This window comes from Mustela nivalis (genome assembly GCF_964662115.1).
Source record: "Mustela nivalis genome assembly, contig: HAP1_SCAFFOLD_790, whole genome shotgun sequence".
Taxonomy (NCBI): domain Eukaryota; kingdom Metazoa; phylum Chordata; class Mammalia; order Carnivora; family Mustelidae; genus Mustela; species Mustela nivalis.
Window position 1 is genome coordinate 301,802 of NW_028135874.1, and position 14,951 is coordinate 316,752.

Here is a 14,951-nt window from a genome sequence, read left to right on the forward strand (position 1 = left end):
AAAGTGCAGTATCCCTTCCTGATTAAAACTCTTCAAAGTGGGGTCGCCTGGGTGGCTCAGTGGGTTAAGCCTCTACCTTCGGCTCAGGTCATGATCCCAGGGGCCTGGGATCGAGTCCTGCATTGGGCTTTCTGCGCAGCAGGGAGCCTGCTTCTCCTCATCTCTCTCTCTGTCTGCCTCTCTGCCTATTTGTGATCTCTCTCTCTGTCAAATAAATAAATAAAATCTTTTAAAAAAACAACTCTTCAAAGTGTAGGGATAGAGGGCACATATTATCAATATTATCAAAGCCATCTATGAAAAACCCACTGCAAATATCATTCTCAATGGAGAAAAACAGAATACTTTTCCGCTGAGGTCAGGAACACGGCAGGGATGTCCGTTATCACCACTGCTATTCAACATCGTACTAGAAGTCCTAGCCTCAGCAATCAGACAACAAAAAGAAATTAAAGGCATCCAAATTTTGCCAAAGTGGCAGAAGAGAAGTCAAACTATCCCTGTTTGCAGATGATATAATACTGTATGTGGAAAACTTAAAGGACTCCACTCCAAATCTGCTATAACTTGTATAGAAATTCTGTAAAGTGTCAGGATATAAATTAATGAACAGAAATTGGTTGCATTTTTTTTATATACCAACAAGACTGAAGAAATAGAAATTAAGGAGTGAATCCCATTTACAATTGCACCCAAAACCCTAAGATACCTAGGAATAAACCTAACAAAGAATCTATACTCAGAAAACTCTAAAGTACTCATGAAAGAAATTGAAGAAGACACAAAGAAATGGAAAAATGTTCCATGCTCCTGTATTGGAAGAACAAATATTGTGAAAATGTCTATGCTACCTAAAGCAATCTACACATTTAATGCAATCCCTATCAAAATCCCATTCATTTTTTCTCAAAGAAATGGGACAAATCATCCTAAAATATATATGGAACCAGAAAATACCTCGAATAGCCAGAGGAATGTTGAAAAAGAAAGCCAAAGTTGTTGGCATCACAATTCCAGACTTCAAGCTCTATTACAAAGTTGTCATCATCAAGATAGTAGGGAACTGTCCCCAAAACAGACATAGATCAATGGAACAGAATAGAGAGCCCAGAAATACACCCTCAACTCTATGGTCAACTAATCTTCAACAAAGCAGGAAGGAATGTCCTATGGAAAAAAGACAGCCTCTTCAACAAATGGTGTTGGGAAAATTGAACAGCCACATGCAGAAAAATGAAATTGGACCATTTCCTTACACCACACATGAAAATAGGCTGGAAATGGATAAAGAAGCATAATGTGAGAAAGGAATCCATCAAAATCCTTGAGGAGAGAACAGGTAGCAACATCTTTGACCTCAGCAGCAGCAACTTCTATCTAGGAACATCGCCAAAGGCAAGGGAAGCAAGGGCAAGAATGAACTACTGGGATATCATCAGATCAAAAAGCTTTTGCACAGCAAAGGAAACAGTTAATAAAGCCAAAAGATGACTGTCAGAAGTTATCTGGGAGCAGATATTTGCAAATGACATACCAGATAAAGGGCCAGTATCTATCCAAAATCTATAAAGAGCTTATCAAACTCAACACCCTAAGAACAAATAATCGAATGAAAAAATGGGCAGAGGACATGAACAGACATTTCTGCAAAGAATACATCCAAATGGCCAACAGACACATGAAAAAATGCTCCACATCACTCGGCATCAGGGAAATACAAATCAAAACCAGAATGAGATACCACCTCACACCTTTCAGAATGGCTAAAATGAACAGGTCAGTCAATGACAGATACTGGGGAGGATGTGGAGAAAGGGCAACCCTCCTACACTCACTGTACGTGGGAATGCAAGCTGGTGCAACCACTCTGGAAAACAGCATGGAGGTGCCTCAAAAAGCTGAAAATAGAACAACCCTATGACCCAGTGATTGTAGTACTGGATATATATCCTAAAGATACAAACGTGGCATTCTGAAGGGGCACATGCACCCAAATGTTTATAGCAGCAATGTCCACAATAGTTAAACAATGGAAAGAACCTAAATGTCCTTCAACAGATCAATCAATAAATAAGATGTGGTATATATGTACAATGGGATACTGTGCAGCCATCAAAAGAAATGAAATCCTGCTATTTGTGATGACATGGATGGAACTAGAGGGTATTATGCTTGGCCTAATAAATCAATCTGAGAAAGACAACTATCATATGATCTCCCTGATATGATGAAGTGGAGATGCAACATAGGCGATTTCGGGCATACGAAAAGAAAAATAAAAGAAGATGGGATTGGGACGGAGACAAACCATAAAAGACTGAATCTCACAAAATAGACTGAGGGTTGCTGGGGGGAGGTGTGTTGGGAGAGGATGTTGGGGGTATGGACATTGGGGAGGGCAGGTGCTATGGTGAGTGATGGTGAGTGCTGTGAAATGTGTAAACCTGGTGATCCACAGACCTGTACCCCTAGGGATAAAAACACATTATATGTTTATAGACTTAAATGTGATGCATGAAGCTAAATTTCCTAAAGGAAAACATAGGAAGGAAAAAATTCTCCTTGACATTGGTCTTGCCAATAGTTTTTTGGATACCAGGCCAAAAACACAAGCAAAAGAAGCAAAAATAAATAAATGGTATTACATCAACTAAAGTTCCTGCATTGCCAAAAAAAAAAAAAAAGGGAATGAAAACACAATCCACAGAATGGAAGAAAATAATTACAAATCTTATATCTGAAAAGAGGTTAATAACCAACAGATACAAATAGAAAAATATATATAATTAAAAAAATAGCAAAAGGATCTCAATAGACTTTTTTTTCCAAAAAAGTTATATAAATGACCAACAGGAGCATTAAAAAGTGCTCAACGTAAAAACTCAGGGCAAAGTCATTATGTTGTTGTTGTTGTTGTTTACCTCTGAAAAACACAACAAGATATGACTACCTATTAGAATATATACTACCAAAAAATTAAAACTAACAAATTTTGGTAAATATTGGGGAAAATGGGGAACCTTTGCACTGTGATAGGGATATAAATTTGTATGGAAAACAATATGGAGATTATTCATATTATTAAAAGTAAAATTACCATATGATTCAGTAATCCCACCTCTAGGTATATATCTAAAGGAAACGAAGTCACTATTCGAAGACATATCTGCACTCTTATGTTCATTATAAAATTATTAACTCTAAGCAAGAGATGGAAATAACTTCAGTATCCATTAATGGATGAATGAATAAAATAAGTATGGTAAATATATACTATGGAATACTACTTAACCATGAAAAATTAAGAAATACTGCCATTTACAACAGCATGGATGGATCTTGAAGGTATTATACTAAGTGAAATATTTCAAAGATTTTATATATTTTTTTAATTTTTTTTTAATTTAACCCTTACATACAGAATCTGAAGAAAAAGCAAACTAATGGAAACTTAGAGTTGAGTTGACAAGAGGTGAACCTGGGGTGGAATAAGGTGGTCAAAGGGTACAAACTTGCAACTATAATATGAAAACGTTCTGGGGATCTAATGTACTACAGGATGATCATAGTTAATAATATATACATACATTTTTATTGTGCTTCCCTTTATTAAACTTTGCATATATCACATTCTTACAAGTTGAAAGTTTATAGCAATCTTGTATAAAATAGGTCTGCTGCCATCATTTTTCTAACAACATTTGTTCATTTTGTGTCTCTCTGTCACATGTTGGTAATTCTTGCAATATTTCAAGTTTTTTCATTATTATTGTATTTGTTATGGTGATCAGTGATCAGTAACTATGACCCACTGAAAACTCAGAACTAGTTTACTTAAGGTATATACATTGTTTTTCCTTAAAGACATAATGCTTTTGAACAGTACAGTATAGTGTTTATTTTTTATATGCACTGGGAAACATAATTTTTTATTTGCACTGGGAAACCAAAAATAATAATCATAATTTGACTTAGTTTATTGAGATAATCACTTTATTGAGGCGGTCTGGAACAAAACTCACAAGACCTCTGAAGTTTATCTCTACTGTACTATATACATAAAAGTTGCTAAGAGAGTAGATCTTAAAATTCCTTACCATACATGCATAAAAAACAGTGGCAACTATATGAGATAGTAGATGTATTAACATTTTTATGTAGATTATATTGCAATACAGATGTATGCCCATTTATCAAATTGTACAAAATTTACACAATGTTAAAAGTTTGCAATGTTATAAGAAATCATTTCTTATATTTACAAATTATAATATGTCGATTATTTTTCAATAAAGCTGGAAAAAACTTTTTGTAGAATTAATCTATTTTACAAAAAACGTAGTAAGGAAGTAGAAACTGCCACTAATTCTGAAAAAATAGAATATAAAATCCATTTTAGTTATATACACTGTGACAAAAACTATTACTTAGTTTACAATGAAGGAGTACTTAGGAAGCATGAAGGATGGTCTATAAATAAGGCTGAAAGAGCTCAGTTTTAAGGTTTAAATTTAAAATCTTCTTTTGAAATACTCAACTGACCACCCATTTTTCCAAACATAAATGTCTTAACTGCATGAATTTATTTCATACAACTCTATAATCTAGTTTCATAAGAAAGCAGCATGCAAATCTTGAATAAGACAGACTTGCTTAAGTTTCTTTGTGTTCAACAGTAAAGGATACTTCCCTAAAAAGAAGAAAAATCAGCATATTTATTATGATAATTATTATTCATAATGAGATTCATATTGAATTAGGGAATATATATCCTCAGAGGAGGTAAAGTAAAATGAAATTTATTTTGGTAAATGTGCCTATGAATAGTCAATACAATGCCTCAATATAAATGAATATTATCATTGTGAACAATTTTATTACTATTATTAGAATTATTATAAGTATAAAAATAGCTATCATTTTAGCATGGAATATGAGACTCTCAGGCTCCATGCTTCATTACATCCACACAACAACTCTGCATAATAAGTATTATCATCACCATTTCATGGGTGACAAAACTGAGGCTAACACATTTAGATAACTGGTTTATGATTACATGGCTAGTAAAGATGCATCACACTAATTTAGGCTTTATGATTTCAGAATTGTACTCTTTCCACTGCACATTCTATTACTCTGTAAATACTTGGCTTGTTTTCATTTAGTTCTTTAATTTTATTCATGTGGTGATGGCTTAAAGCTTCATTTAAAGGAAGCTTAAAAAATTCATTTAACCAAAAGCTCCCAAGAATTAAAAATGTCATGGATCTAATGTAGACATGGATATCATTAGTTAATGGGTAACTATATATTTTACACTCTAGTGAGATAACAATCAGAGTATTTTTCTAAGTTTTAGTCTCTGAGTGTTCAAAAGGACTTTGTTAAAATAGAAATATTTAGACAAAGGTGATCAAAAGTCTGGATCAGGTCACCTTAAGATAAATATTAGGAAACTGAGGAAACAAATGGAGATTTGAACACTGAGCTATGATATAATGAATGGTTTAAAGTATTTAGTAGAGCATAGAAAAGCCCTTTAAAGCCTGGTCTTAGCCTAGCATTGCAGCTTCTGGGATATCTGTCTATCTATCATCTACCTATCTATCTATCTATCTAGATATAAATTTGAAAACGTTTTCAACTTAAAGATTTTGAGAAATAGAACATAATTAGCACCATAGAAGATCTGTTTATGATAACCACCCTGCCTATCCTCCCAGTTTGTTAATATTCTCTCTTATTTAATGTAACATTGTGTAAATATACCACTACTGATCTGTCGTTATGAATGAAATAACTATAATCATCTGTTTGCATATCCTGGTGAAAATATTCATTTAGTTCCATGTTGTATTTCTAGGAATGGACCAAATTTTTTTTTTAATTTTTAAGTTTTCTAAATATTGTCCAACTTACCTCATATGTTTTTATTATGTGCACTGTCATTCCTTCACATTCTTGCAAGAGATTTTCACTGTTGCCCAATTTGGTAAGTGTGTAATAGTATGTCATTCTAGGTTTTAATTTATTTTTAATTTAATTTAATTTAATTTAATTCCAGATTCATAATAAAGATAAACAGTTTTTGTATATGAGTGGCCATTTGGATTACCCTTTCTGTAAAGTACATGCTCAAATCTTTTGATATCTTAACATTGTGTCATACTGACTTCTTTAATAGTAGATTTTCTGAATGAACTTTTAGCTGTGTAGGTCTTCTCTATTTTATTTTGAACTTGTTTTCATTTCAAAATCTTTATATTTATTTTCATAATCTGCTTTTATTTTGCTTTGTCTATTATCTATCTATCTATCTATCTATCTATTTACAAGCAAGAGAGAGTGAGCAAGTGAGAGTGCAGGGAGGGATAGAAAAAGAAGGGAAAAGAATCTTAAGCAGGCTCCAGGCTCAGCACAGAGCCCAACTCTGTGCTCTATTTCACAACCCTGACATCATGACCTGGGCCAAAATGAAAGAAATAAAATAAAATTAAGGTGTAAAAAAAAAAAAGAAAAAGAATTGGATGTTTAATTAAGTGAGCCACCCAGGCACCCCTGTGGTATCTTAAATTAGCTGTCATATCTTTAAAGTTCTAGAGTATCCACTTAATTCATTTATAAAATCTTTCTCAATATCATTTTTAGTTTCAGTTTTTTGTTCAATTTGCTTCCCCTCTCATTTCTTTGAGCAGAGTAATCAAGCCATTTTACAATCTTTATTGATCATTTTAACATCATACTTAATCCCATTTTGTCTATCAAATCTTGTTAATGGTTTTTCTTTGTGTGCTTTGTTACATTTTGCTATGTTCAAGACATTATATTTGAAACTCTTATTGAGTAGGGATAATTAAGAGCTATAATAATGGTATGGTCCCCCTTGGCTGGATTTTCTCTTATATCTGTGACTCTACAAGACAATCATATTCCAAATTCAGTGATTGACTTTCTCAGTTTCCACAGAAGGCAAGGTAGGCTATAGTCTTATTTCTGCTTCTCCTTGTGCTTTGGGGATCTCAACTTAAATTTGGGTTGTACCAAAGTTTTCAAATTTGATTGCTGCTGGATTTTGAATTTTGTTTCTCTAGTATCAAGTGTCTATTAAAAACACAGCTCAGTGTGTTTTAGCAGTTTCAAATGCTCTCATAGCTAAAATGGCTTCAGGCATATATCTCTAGACTCTCATTGTGTTTCGTATTTTGGCCCAGTAATCCCTCACTTATTTTTATAATCATTCTGATATTTTTAACTTTAAAAGCTATTTTGTCGGGATTTTTAAGTTGTCTAAAGTAGCAGTTTTTAGATCACCATTACTAGAAGCAACAACAAATATACATGAAAATATCTGCAGTAGTTTATCACATCTTTATGGCTTTGAACTTCCATAAGCCGAGGCATCCTTCTCTAATCACTTAGGCAAACTCCAGTTTACCCTTTAAAACAACACAAGAATTGCTTCATTTAAGAACATGTTCAGGGATGACTCTTCCCCACTGTTCTTACCAACATTCCCACACACTCTTTGCTACCCACACCTTGTTTATGAACTTTCATTAGGTATATCAGCGTCTCCAGAATTTTGCTCTATTGTATATTTGTCCTTTAGAGCTTTAATTAAATATGAATTCCATAGAAAGTCTGTCCCTTTTCTTTCAAACCTGGGTTAGTTATTTCTTCTCATTCTTTGTCAGAAGCTACTTTATTAGAGAAACTTACAGCTGTGTTGTGACTTTGGAGCCTTTACAGTTTTTTGACTGGAAAAATCACCCATCCCTGAGGTTTTTACGCAGCTTCCTAGCTGATATTATTCAGAAATCTGTTCAAAACAGACTTTTTCAGGGAGGCCCTTTTGGACCACTCAGTTACACAACCTCTTCCCAATCACTGCTCTTTTTAAAATGTGCTTATTTATTTCAAATATGCATCACTATTGAAGAAAAACCAGTACGATTTTTTTCTTTTTAAAGTTGGCTTACCTATTATCTATCTCTCCCATTAAAATGATTCCTCTGGGCTGGGGTTTTGTTGTGCTCATCTTAGGCCAGGCACTCAATAAATTGTCTCTGAATGATTGAATTGTTTGACTCCCTTGCTAGATTCTCAACTTCATGAGGCCAAGGATTGTTTTATTCAGTCCTTCTTTATCCTCAATGTCTGTTATATTGCAGTCACTTACGTGACTAATGGGAAAAATCACAGAAAGAAAGAGTTAAAACTACAGGAAAACCCCATAGGTTCAATAACACAAAGCTTTCTAAAATTATTTAGCCCAAGACTTGAATACTGGCTGCACTTTTGATTTTTTTTAAATGGTATTGAATTTAATTTAAATGGAAATACTTGAATGGTAGAATAATAAAAAAAATTATAAAAGCAACTTGCTCCTTAAAGTAAGAATTATATAGGGCATCTCTTCTAGAAGCAAAATTTTCAAATGTCAAACATCTGAAAGCATAGAAGGAGAAGTAAGAGTGTGAATTGTACTTCAATGCTCTTTTCTTTATATTCAGCAAACAGCTTCATTCACACCTTTCCAATTTTTTCAACTCTTTTGACAAAGCCTTCAGAGGAGTTACTGCTGATGACCACCATCACAGCCTGACAGGAGAAATTTTATAAAGAAAAATAATAGCATGTTTTCCCCAAATTGTTAAGGATATGGTGAAGCTCTGTCGGATTCAAAGGAGGAATGTGCAATTCCATGCTATATATAATAATAATTTATTTTAATAGTGGCTTTGCAATTTTTCAGATATACCCATTTACTGAAACCACTTTCAAATAAACAAAAACAAACAAATTAACAGGGGTTTGAGACAGGAATTATCTAATCTAAAAATAGCACATGTTCACAGAATACACAACACATATCCCAAGTACTACTATAGGTTTCAAGTAATAGTCAAAACAATAGTAAACATGATTCAGACCCTACCAGTCAAATCACAAATGGGACCTTAACTGTAAATCCTTATCTTTAGATCAAAGCGGGTTATTGGGTGCTGAAGATACATTATAGAACTAATATGTTATAGAACTCCTCTGAACTGAGTCATTTATTCCATCACTTTTCCTGCACAGCTGCTGACCCATGTTTTGGTTCCTGGAAATAGCTGCTACCCTGTCATACTTCTTAAAAGCACATAGATTGATGACTCTACTCATTCCTCCATTCCTCTGTGACTGTCACTGTGTTAAAATGTGGAGTCAGCTGACTCACTTGTGGTGGTAATAAAGTAGATGAGTTTTCAAAGTATTTTGTTATTTCTAAAAATGCAAAAACTAAATTAAATTGAAATCATAAGGGGTGTTTCAGGGAGAGCTGTAGGATGTGGTTTCTTGTGTAATCCACAGAGATTAGCTCCAACACATATTTAAACTCTCCTCTAGGAGCAACCTTACTGGTAAAACAAGAGGATAAACAGATGTATACACACCCTGGCACAAAATTATCACTTATGTTTGGCTTCCTAGTCTCCTCGTGTTACTTATTTATCTTAACTTCTCTCTGAAATCAGGGAACACAGAATCTCAATCAGTTGACATTTTTCTACTGAATTACCTACCCAATAGTCTGATCATACCCCTAAGACTTTTTTAAATTATTTCACTCATAATCCCAAATCTGCTTTGTTTCCTCGTCTTAGTACACTGTAATTTGATTTCAAAATGAGGACAGTTGTCAGTAATGCCACATTCATTAATATATTTTACAATTCCATGTACTTAGAACTATGAAAATATGTTAATAACATCCATTCCAATAAGCCACCCTAAATTTATTATCATGAAACAAGACCTCAAGAAAGAGAATTCAAAATCATCCATGTATTTGCAGTTTATTGCAATAAAGCCTTTATCAATAGACTTCACTGTGCACATGGTGGTCAAATTGCTGGTGAAAACCAGCCAGATCTATTACAAGCTTTCTCATGGCTTCTAGGTAACCCAAGTGAGCCTTTATTGATACTGGGAAGGGATAAAGCAGGGAAGGGATAAACAGTGATGTAAGAATTGGCTAGACAAAAGTAATGACTCTCATTACAAAGTGAGTATTTTAAAGCAAAAAAGCCTGTTGGGAATATTGTTTTATAAAATAGTGGGGTTTTTTTTTTATTAACTTTTTAAAATTCAATTAGTTAACATATAGTGTACCATTAGTTTCAAATGTAGATTTCGGTTATTCATCCATAGCATATAATAGCTAATGCTCAGTACTTACTGTGATAGCTTCTTGAAAGCACAATTTTAACCCACTGAGCCACCCAGGCGCCCTTGAAAGCAGAATTTTAGATCATATTTTCTGATTACTTCCATGTAGTACAACACTTTCCTGCGAGCAACCTTCAAAACATATTGTTTGTTAGAGGAGTTTCTTTAATAATAAATAAATAGGGATTTATTTAAATTTATAAATATATAAAATAAATAGGAATTTATTTAAATTTATTTAAATATTGCACACTGTTTCATTGTTCATAAATAAGGTGATGATATTATAGCCATTAGTTGGTAGCACTGATATATCACTTTCTTTTTACTTCTCAGTGCATTCTCTTTGCACAAAATAGATATATATTTTAAAAGAATCTGAATCTGTGGCAAACTTTAAAAAAAAACCCTATACAAGGTCTTTTCTGGTTCCATATAAATTTTAGAATTATTTGTTCCATTTCTTTGAAGAAGATGGATGGTACTTTGATAGGAATTGCATTAAATGTGTAGATTGCTTTAGGTAGCATAGACATTTTCACAATATTTATTCTTCCAATCCAGGAGCATGGATGATTTTTCCATTTCTTTGTGTCTTCCTCAATTTCTTTCACGAGTACTTTATAGTTTTCTGAGTATAGATTCTGTGTCTCTTTGGTTAGGTTTATTCCTAGGTATCTTATGGTTTTGGATGCAATTGTAAATGGGATTGATTCCTTAATATCTCTTTCTTCTGTCTTGCTGTTGGTGTAGAGAAATGCAACTGATTTCTGTGCATTGATTTTATATCCTGACCCTTTACTGAATTCCTGTATAAGTTCTAGCAGTTTTGGAGTGGAGTCTTTTGGGTTTTCCACATATAGTATCATATCATCTGCGAAGAGTGATAATTTGACTTCTTCTTTGCCGATTTGGATGCCTTTAATTTCCTTTTGTTGTCTGATTGCTGAGGCTAGGACCTCTAGTACTATGTTGAATAGCAGTGGTGATAATGGACATCCCTGCCGTGTTCCTGACCTTAGTGGAAAAGCTTTCAGTTTTTCTCCATTGAGAATGATATTTGCGGTGGGTTTTTCATAGATGGCTTTGATGATATTGAGGTATGTGCCCTCTATCCCTACACTTTGAAGAGTTTTGGTCAGGAAGGGATGCTGTACTTTGTTAAATGCTTTTTCAGCATCTATTGAGAGTATCATATGGTTCTTGTTCTTTCTTTTATTGATGTGTTGTATCACATAGACTGATTTGTGGATGTTGAACCAACCTTGCAGCCCTGGAATAAATCCCACCTGGTCATGGTGAATAATCTTTTTAATGTACTGTTGAATCCTATTGGCTAGTATTTTGGTGAGAATTTTCGCATCTGTGTTCATCAAGGATATTGGTCTATAGCTCTCTTTTTTGGTGGGATCCTTGTCTGGTTTTGGGATCAAGGTGATGCTGGCCTCATAAAATGAGTTTGGAAGTTTTCCGTCCGTTTCTATTTTTTGGAACAGTTTCAGGAGAATAGGAATTAGTTCTTCTTTAAATGTTTGGTAGAATTCCCCCGGGAAGCCGTCTGACCCTGGGCTTTTGTTTGTTTGGAGATTTTTAATGACTGTTTCAATCTCCTTACTGGTTATGGGTCTTTTCATGCTTTCTATTTCTTCCTGGCTCAGTTGTGGTAGTTTATATGTTTCTAGGAATGCATCCATTTCTTCCAGATTGTCAAATTTATTGGCGTAGAGTTGCTCATAGTATGTTCTTGTAATAGTTTGTATTTCTTTGGTGTTAGTTGTGATCTCTCCTCTTTCATTCATGATTTTATTTATTTGGGTCCTTTCTCTTTTCTTTTTGATAAGTCGGGCCAGGGGTTTATCAATTTTATTAATTCTTTCAAGGAACCAGCTCCTACTTTCATTGATTTGTTCTATTGTTTTTTTGGTTTCTATTTCATTGATTTCTGCTCTGATCTTTATGATTTCTCTTCTCCTGCTGGGCTTAGGGTTTCTTTCTTGTTCTTTCTCCAGCTCCTTTAGGTGTAGGGTTAGGTTGTGTACCTGAGACCTTTCTTGTTTCTTGAGAAAGGCTTGTACCGCTATATATTTTCCTCTCAGGACTGCCTTTGTTGTGTCCCACAGATTTTGAACCGTTGTATTTTCATTATCATTTGTTTCCATGATTTTTTTCAATTCTTCTTTAATGTCCCGGTTGACCCATTCATTCTTTAGAAGGATGCTGTTTAGTCTCCATGTGTTTGGATTCTTTTCAAACTTCCTTTTGTGGTTGAGTTCTAGCTTTAGAGCATTGTGGTCTGAAAATATGCAGGGAATGATCCCAATCTTTTGATACCGGTAGAGTCCTGATTTAGGACCGAGGATGTGATCTATTCTGGAGAATGTCCCATGTGCACTAGAGAAGAATGTGTATTCTGTTGCTTTGGGATGAAATGTTCTGAATATATCTGTGATGTTCATCTGGTCCAGTGTGTCATTTAAGGCCTTTATTTCCTTGGTGATCTTTTGCTTGGATGATCTGTCCATTTAGGTGTGGGGAATAGCCAAAGGGATAGTGAAAAAGAAAGCCAACGTTGGTGGCATCACAATTCCGGACTTCAAGCTCTATTACAAAGTTGTCATCATCAAGACAGCATGGTACTGGCACAAAAACAGACACATAGATCAATGGAACAGAATAGAGAGCCCAGAAATAGACGCTCAACTCTATGGTCAACTAATCTTCGACAAAGCAGGAAAGAATGTCCAATGGAAAAAAGACAGCCTCTTCAATAAATGGTGCTGGGAAAATTGGACAGCCACATGCAGAAAAATGAAATTGGACCATTTCCTTACACCACACACAAAAATAGACTCAAAATGGATGAAGGACCTCAATGTGCGAAAGGAATCCATCAAAATCCTTGAGGAGAACACAGGCAGCAACCTCTTCGACCTCAGCCGCAGCAACATCTTCCTAGGAACAACGCCAAAGGCAAGGGAAGCAAGGGCAAAAATGAACTATTGGGATTTCATCAAGATCAAAAGCTTTTGCACAGCAAAGGAAACAGTTAACAAAATCAAAAGACAACTGACAGAATGGGAGAAGATATTTGCAAACGACATATCAGATAAAGGACTAGTGTCCAGAATCTATAAAGAACTTAGCAAACTCAACACCCAAAGAACAAATAATCCAATCAAGAAATGGGCAGAGGACATGAACAGACATTTCTGCAAAGAAGACATCCAGATGGCCAACAGACACATGAAAAAGTGCTCCATATCACTCGGCATCAAGGGAAATACAAATCAAAACCACAATGCGATATCACCTCACACCAGTCAGAATGGCTAAAATCAACAAGTCAGGAAATGACAGATGCTGGCGAGGATGCGGAGACAGGGGAACCCTCCTACACTGTTGGTGGGAATGCAAGCTGGTGCAGCCACTCTGGAAAACAGCATGGAGGTTCCTCAAAATGTTGAAAATAGAACTGCCCTATGACCCAGCAATTGCACTATTGGGTATTTACCCTAAAGATACAAACGTAGTGATCCAAAGGGGCACGTGCACCCGAATGTTTATAGCAGCAATGTCCACAATAGCCAAACTATGGAAAGAACCTAGATGTCCATCAACAGATGAATGGATCAAGAAGATGTGGTATATATACACCCAATGGAATACTATGCAGCCATCAAAAGAAATGAAATCTTGCCATTTGCGACAACATGGATGGAACTAGAGCGTATCATGCTTAGCGAAATAAGTCAAGCAGAGAAAGACAACTATCATGTGATCTCCCTGATATGAGGAAGTGGTGATGCAACATGGGGGCTTAAGTGGGTAGGAGAAGAATAAATGAAACAAGATGGGATTGGGAGGGAGACAAACCATAAGTGACTCTTAATCTCACAGAGCAAACTGAGGGTTGCAGGGGGGAGGGGGTTTGGGAGAAGGGGGTGGGATTATGGACATGGGGAGGGTATGTGCTTTGGTGAGCGCTGTAAAGTGTGTAAACCTGGTGATTCACAGACCTGTACCCCTGGGGATAAAAATATATGTTTATAAAAAATAAAAAAGTAAAAGTAAAAAAAAAAAGCAAAAAAAAAAAACCCTATACAGTAATGTTTATCATTTTAAGTAATCTCAATTATCTTCCTCAATTGTGATAGTATATCCTTCTATCTAGGCCAGATATTGTATGAGGGATTTGAAGAGACATACTTTTCTAAATTTCACTTTTCTCATCTGCAAAATGCTTTTCATGATCCTACAATAAAATACACTTACAATTTTTTGATGAAAATTTATTTATTTATTTTAAGATTTTATTTATTTATCAGAGAGAGTGGGCGAGAGAGCAAGCACAGGCAGACAGAATGGCAGGCAGAGGCAGAGGGAGAAGCAGGCTCCCGACCGAGCAAGGAGCCCGATGCGGGATTCGATCCCAGGACGCTGGGATCATGACCTGAGCCAAAGGCAGCTGCTTAACCAACTGAGCCACCCAGGCGTCCCTTTTGATGAAAATTTGATCTGTATAAACAATATATTTGCTGTAATGCGTGGTTCATGGAAAACATCTTATTTAATTATAAGCAACAATAGTATTAGAAATTAAGTAAATGTGTCTATAATATTTAAAGATTTAACACATAAATCCAGTGCTTTGCCTTATTTTCTCAAATCCCTTTACTACTTTCACTGACAGAGTCAAATGTACTTTTTCTACTAGTAGCCAGCTCTTTGTCTTT